Genomic DNA, 7,473 nt, shown 5'->3' on the forward strand with positions numbered 1-7,473 from the left:
CCTCCCCTCTGCGCCAGTGCCTACCCTCGGCGCCATGCCTCCCCTCCCTTCCATGCCAGTGCCTATCCTACCCTCCCCTCCGTGCGAGTGCCTCCCCTCCGTGCCTCCCCTCCGTGCCAGTGCCTCCCCCCTTCTGTGCCAGTGCCTACCCTCCCCTCCGTGCCAGTGCCTCCCCTCCGTGCCAGTGCCTCCCCCCCTTCTGTGCCAGTGCCTACCCTCCCCTCCGTGCCAGTGCCTACCCTCCCCTCCGTGCCAGTGCCTCCCCCCTTCTGTGCCAGTGCCTACCCTCCCCTCCGTGCCAGTGCCTCCCCTCCCTTCCGTGCCAGTGCCTCCCCCCCCTTCTGTGCCAGTGCTTCCCCTCCCTTCGGTGCCAGTGCCTCCCCTCCCTTCGGTGCCAGTGCCTCCCCTCCCTTCGGTGCCAGTGCCTCCCCTCCCTGCTAGTGCCTCCCCTCTGTGCCAGTGCCTCCCCTCCCTTCCCTCTGTGCCAGTGCCTCCCCTCCCTTCCCTCTGTGCCAGTGCCTCCCCTCCGTTCCAGTGCCTCCCCTCCCTTCCCTCTGTGCCAGTGCCTCCCCTCCGTGCCAGTGCCTCCCCTCCCTCCCCTCCATGCCAGTGCCTCCCCTCCCTCCCCTCCGTGCCAGTGCCTCCCCTCCCTCCCCTCCGTGCCAGTGCCTCCCCCTCCGTGCCAGTGCCTCCTCTCCCCTCTGTGCCTCCCCTCCCCTCTGTGCCTCCCCTCCGTGCCTCCCCTCCGTTCCAGTGCCTCCCCTCCCTCCCTCCCCTCTGTGCCAGTGCCTCCCCTCTGTGCCAGTGCCTCCCCTCCGTGCCAGTGCCTCCCCTCCCCTCTGTGCCTCCCCTCTGTGCCAGTGCCTCCCCTCCGTGCCTCCCCTCCCTCCCCTCCGTGCCAGTGCCTCCCCTCCCTCCCCTCTGTGCCAGTGCCTCCCCTCCCTCCCCTCTGTGCCAGTGCCTCCCCTCTGTGCCAGTGCCTCCCCTCCGTGCCAGTGCCTACCCCCCCGTGCCAGTGCCTACCCCCCTATTCCTACTCTGGTCTCTCATTCAATCCACTCCCTGGTTGCTAGATTAAATCCGACCCTAGCAACCAGATAGCTGCTGCAAATAAAAAGCCAAACAATTAGCAATCCGGGGTGTAACCTGAAAGAATAAAGGATATTAAACAAAAATTTACTGACGGGAAACTCAAGGGATTTACTGCCGGAGGCGGAAAGGAATGTGGTTTGGAAAGAGAAACAGAAGGAGACACCTGTGTAGAACGTACTGTCAGTTCCCTATGGGATTAGGGATATTATTACGTAATCGGCAGCTAATAACTCCATTTTTATTTAAAGGAAAAGTAAAGCAAATCTCCTGCGCCCTAACTGGCACGTCATTCAGATGCCCATAAATTGGATCTTGACTGGAGCAGGAATGTGATTGGTCATTGGATCCGTATAATCCCCCACAGAATTTGCCCCAGCGAGCCAAGTCCCACGGATAAAGGGAAAGTAAACATTCTCACTTGCTGACTAATAAACATGGGTATGTGCAGCCCCGCCCCTATCAGCTAACGAGGAATTCCTTTCCCAAAATAACATCCAGAGCTCTGTACCTGGGTAAGTACTGGGGGGAGATTGGATTCACTTACCCAGGGGGGGTTCCTGTCTGACCATGGGAAAGAGAGCAGCCCAGGAGCAGGAAGTACAGAGAATCAGAGCTCTGTACCTGGGTAAGTACTGGGGGGAGATTGGATTCACTTACCCAGGGGGGGTTCCTGTCTGACCATGGGAAAGAGAGCAGCCCAGGAGCAGGAAGTACAGAGAATCAGAGCTCTGTACCTGGGTAAGTACTGGGGGGAGATTGGATTCACTTACCCAGGGGGGTTCCTGTCTGACCATGGGAAAGAGAGCAGCCCAGGAGCAGGAAGTACAGAGAATCAGAGCTCTGTACCTGGGTAAGTACTGGGGGGAGATTGGATTCACTTACCCAGGGGGGGGGGTTCCTGCCTGACCATGGGAAAGAGAGCAGCCCAGGAGCAGGAAGTACAGAGAATCAGAGCTCTGTACCTGGGTAAGTACTGGGGGGAGATTGGATTCACTTACCCAGGGGGGGGGGTTCCTGCCTGACCATGGGAAAGAGAGCAGCCCAGGAGCAGGAAGTACAGAGAATCAGAGCTCTGTACCTGGGTAAGTACTGGGGGGAGATTGCATTCACTTACCCAGGGGGGGGGGGGGGTTCCTGCCTGACCATGGAAAGAGAGCAGCCCAGGAGCAGGAAGTACAGAGAATCAGAGCTCTGTACCTGGGTAAGTACTGGGGGGAGATTGGATTCACTTACCCAGGGGGAGTTCCTGTCTGACCATGGGAAAGAGAGCAGCCCAGGAGCAGGAAGTACAGAGAATCAGAGCTCTGTACCTGGGTAAGTACTGGGGGTAGATTGGATTCACTTACCCAGGGGGGGGGGTTCCTGCCTGACCATGGGAAAGAGAGCAGCCCAGGAGCAGGAAGTACAGAGAATCAGAGCTCTGTACCTGGGTAAGTACTGGGGGGAGATTGGATTCACTTACCCGGGGGGGGGGGGGGGTTCCTGCCTGACCATGGGAAAGAGAGCAGCCCAGGAGCAGGAAGTACAGAGAATCAGAGCTCTGTACCTGGGTAAGTACTGGGGGGAGATTGGATTCACTTACCCAGGGGGAGGGTTCCTGCCTGACCATGGGAAAGAGAGCAGCCCAGGAGCAGGAAGTACAGAGAATCAGAGCTCTGTACCTGGGTAAGTACTGGGGGGAGATTGGATTCACTTACCCAGGGGGAGGTTCCTGTCTGACCATGGGAAAGAGAGCAGCCCAGGAGCAGGAAGTACAGAGAATCAGAGCTCTGTACCTGGGTAAGTACTGGGGGGAGATTGGATTCACTTACCCAGGGGGAGGTTCCTGCCTGACCATGGGAAAGAGAGCAGCCCAGGAGCAGGAAGTACAGAGAATCAGAGCTCTGTACCTGGGTAAGTACTGGGGGGAGATTGGATTCACTTACCCAGGGGGAGGTTCCTGCCTGACCGTGGGAAAGAGAGCAGCCCAGGAGCAGGAAGTACAGAGAATCAGAGCTCTGTACCTGGGTAAGTACTGGGGGGAGATTGGATTCACTTACCCAGGGGGAGGTTCCTGTCTGACCATGGGAAAGAGAGCAGCCCAGGAGCAGGAAGTACAGAGAATCAGAGCTCTGTACCTGGGTAAGTACTGGGGGAGATTGGATTCACTTACCCGGGGGGGGGGGGTTCCTGCCTGACCATGGGAAAGAGAGCAGCCCAGGAGCAGGAAGTACAGAGAATCAGAGCTCTGTACCTGGGTAAGTACTGGGGGGAGATTGGATTCACTTACCCAGGGGGGGTTCCTGCCTGACCATGGGAAAGAGAGCAGCCCAGGAGCAGGAAGTACAGAGAATCAGAGCTCTGTACCTGGGTAAGTACTGGGGGAGATTGGATTCACTTACCCAGGGGGGGTTCCTGCCTGACCATGGGAAAGAGAGCAGCCCAGGAGCAGGAAGTACAGAGAATCAGAGCTCTGTACCTGGGTAAGTACTGGGGGTAGATTGGATTCACTTACCCAGGGGCAGGTTCCTGTCTGACCATGGGAAAGAGAGCAGCCCAGGAGCAGGAAGTACAGAGAATCAGAGCTCTGTACCTGGGTAAGTACTGGGGGAGATTGGATTCACTTACCCAGGGGGAGGTTCCTGCCTGACCATGGGAAAGAGAGCAGCCCAGGAGCAGGAAGTACAGAGAATCAGAGCTCTGTACCTGGGTAAGTACTGGGGGGAGATTGGATTCACTTACCCAGGGGGAGGTTCCTGCCTGACCATGGGAAAGAGAGCAGCCCAGGAGCAGGGAGTACAGAGAATCAGAGCTCTGTACCTGGGTAAGTACTGGGGGGAGATTGGATTCACTTACCCGGGGGGAGGTTCCTGTCTGACCATGGGAAAGAGAGCAGCCCAGGAGCAGGAAGTACAGAGAATCAGAGCTCTGTACCTGGGTAAGTACTGGGGGGAGATTGGATTCACTTACCCGGGGGAGGTTCCTGTCTGACCATGGGAAAGAGAGCAGCCCAGGAGCAGGAAGTACAGAGAATCAGAGCTCTGTACCTGGGTAAGTACTGGGGGGAGATTGGATTCACTTACCCGGGGGGGGGTTCCTGCCTGACCATGGGAAAGAGAGCAGCCCAGGAGCAGGAAGTACAGAGAATCAGAGCTCTGTACCTGGGTAAGTACTGGGGGGAGATTGGATTCACTTACCCAGGGGGGGGTTCCTGTCTGACCATGGGAAAGAGAGCAGCCCAGGAGCAGGAAGTACAGAGAATCAGAGCTCTGTACCTGGGTAAGTACTGGGGGGAGATTGGATTCACTTACCCGGGGGGGGGGTTCCTGCCTGACCATGGGAAAGAGAGCAGCCCAGGAGCAGGAAGTACAGAGAATCAGAGCTCTGTACCTGGGTAAGTACTGGGGGTAGATTGGATTCACTTACCCAGGGGCAGGTTCCTGTCTGACCATGGGAAAGAGAGCAGCCCAGGAGCAGGAAGTACAGAGAATCAGAGCTCTGTACCTGGGTAAGTACTGGGGGAGATTGGATTCACTTACCCAGGGGGAGGTTCCTGCCTGACCATGGGAAAGAGAGCAGCCCAGGAGCAGGAAGTACAGAGAATCAGAGCTCTGTACCTGGGTAAGTACTGGGGGGAGATTGGATTCACTTACCCAGGGGGAGGTTCCTGCCTGACCATGGGAAAGAGAGCAGCCCAGGAGCAGGAAGTACAGAGAATCAGAGCTCTGTACCTGGGTAAGTACTGGGGGGAGATTGGATTCACTTACCCAGGGGGGGGGGGGGTTCCTGCCTGACCATGGGAAAGAGAGCAGCCCAGGAGCAGGAAGTACAGAGAATCAGAGCTCTGTACCTCGGTAAGTACTGGGGGGAGATTGGATTCACTTACCCAGGGGGGGGTTCCTGCCTGACCATGGGAAAGAGAGCAGCCCAGGAGCAGGAAGTACAGAGAATCAGAGCTCTGTACCTGGGTAAGTACTGGGGGGAGATTGGATTCACTTACCCAGGGGGGGTTCCTGCCTGACCATGGGAAAGAGAGCAGCCCAGGAGCAGGAAGTAAAGAGAATCAGAGCTCTGTACCTGGGTAAGTACTGGGGGGAGATTGGATTCACTTACCCAGGGGGGTTCCTGCCTGACCATGGGAAAGAGAGCAGCCCAGGAGCAGGAAGTACAGAGAATCAGAGCTCTGTACCTGGGTAAGTACTGGGGGGAGATTGGATTCACTTACCCAGGGGGGTTCCTGCCTGACCATGGGAAAGAGAGCAGCCCAGGAGCAGGAAGTACAGAGAATCAGAGCTCTGTACCTGGGTAAGTACTGGGGGGAGATTGGATTCACTTACCCAGGGGGAGGTTCCTGCCTGACCATGGGAAAGAGAGCAGCCCAGGAGCAGGAAGTACAGAGAATCAGAGCTCTGTACCTCGGTAAGTACTGGGGGAGATTGGATTCACTTACCCAGGGGGGGTTCCTGCCTGACCATGGGAAAGAGAGCAGCCCAGGAGCAGGAAGTACAGAGAATCAGAGCTCTGTACCTGGGTAAGTACTGGGGGGAGATTGGATTCACTTACCCAGGGGGAGGTTCCTGCCTGACCATGGGAAAGAGAGCAGCCCAGGAGCAGGAAGTACAGAGAATCAGAGCTCTGTACCTGGGTAAGTACTGGGGGGAGATTGGATTCACTTACCCAGGGGGAGGTTCCTGCCTGACCATGGGAAAGAGAGCAGCCCAGGAGCAGGAAGTACAGAGAATCAGAGCTCTGTACCTCGGTAAGTACTGGGGGGAGATTGGATTCACTTACCCAGGGGGGGTTCCTGCCTGACCATGGGAAAGAGAGCAGCCCAGGAGCAGGAAGTAAAGAGAATCAGAGCTCTGTACCTGGGTAAGTACTGGGGGGAGATTGGATTCACTTACCCAGGGGGGTTCCTGCCTGACCATGGGAAAGAGAGCAGCCCAGGAGCAGGAAGTACAGAGAATCAGAGCTCTGTACCTGGGTAAGTACTGGGGGGAGATTGGATTCACTTACCCGGGGGGAGGTTCCTGTCTGACCATGGGAAGAGAGCAGCCCAGGAGCAGGAAGTACAGAGAATCAGAGCTCTGTACCTGGGTAAGTACTGGGGGGAGATTGGATTCACTTACCCAGGGGGAGGTTCCTGTCTGACCATGGGAAAGAGAGCAGCCCAGGAGCAGGAAGTACAGAGAATCAGAGCTCTGTATCTGGGTAAGTACTGGGGGGAGATTGGATTCACTTACCCAGGGGGGGGTTCCTGCCTGACCATGGGAAAGAGAGCAGCCCAGGAGCAGGAAGTACAGAGAATCAGAGCTCTGTACCTCGGTAAGTACTGGGGGGAGATTGGATTCACTTACCCAGGGGGGGTTCCTGCCTGACCATGGGAAAGAGAGCAGCCCAGGAGCAGGAAGTACAGAGAATCAGAGCTCTGTACCTGGGTAAGTACTGGGGGGAGATTGGATTCACTTACCCAGGGGGAGGTTCCTGCCTGACCATGGGAAAGAGAGCAGCCCAGGAGCAGGAAGTACAGAGAATCAGAGCTCTGTACCTGGGTAAGTACTGGGGGGGAGATTGGATTCACTTACCCAGGGGGAGGTTCCTGCCTGACCATGGGAAAGAGAGCAGCCCAGGAGCAGGAAGTACAGAGAATCAGAGCTCTGTACCTGGGTAAGTACTGGGGGGAGATTGGATTCACTTACCCAGGGGGGTTCCTGCCTGACCATGGGAAAGAGAGCAGCCCAGGAGCAGGAAGTACAGAGAATCAGAGCTCTGTACCTGGGTAAGTACTGGGGGGAGATTGGATTCACTTACCCGGGGGGAGGTTCCTGTCTGACCATGGGAAAGAGAGCAGCCCAGGAGCAGGAAGTACAGAGAATCAGAGCTCTGTACCTGGGTAAGTACTGGGGGGAGATTGGATTCACTTACCCAGGGGGAGGTTCCTGTCTGACCATGGGAAAGAGAGCAGCCCAGGAGCAGGAAGTACAGAGAATCAGAGCTCTGTACCTGGGTAAGTACTGGGGGGAGATTGGATTCACTTACCCAGGGGGGGGTTCCTGCCTGACCATGGAAAGAGAGCAGCCCAGGAGCAGGAAGTACAGAGAATCAGAGCTCTGTACCTCGGTAAGTACTGGGGGGAGATTGGATTCACTTACCCAGGGGGGGTTCCTGCCTGACCATGGGAAAGAGAGCAGCCCAGGAGCAGGAAGTACAGAGAATCAGAGCTCTGTACCTGGGTAAGTACTGGGGGGAGATTGGATTCACTTACCCAGGGGGAGGTTCCTGCCTGACCATGGGAAAGAGAGCAGCCCAGGAGCAGGAAGTACAGAGAATCAGAGCTCTGTACCTGGGTAAGTACTGGGGGAGATTGGATTCACTTACCCAGGGGGAGGTTCCTGCCTGACC

Source organism: Xenopus tropicalis, chromosome 8 (genome assembly GCF_000004195.4).
Source record: "Xenopus tropicalis strain Nigerian chromosome 8, UCB_Xtro_10.0, whole genome shotgun sequence".
Classification (NCBI taxonomy): Eukaryota; Metazoa; Chordata; class Amphibia; order Anura; family Pipidae; genus Xenopus; species Xenopus tropicalis.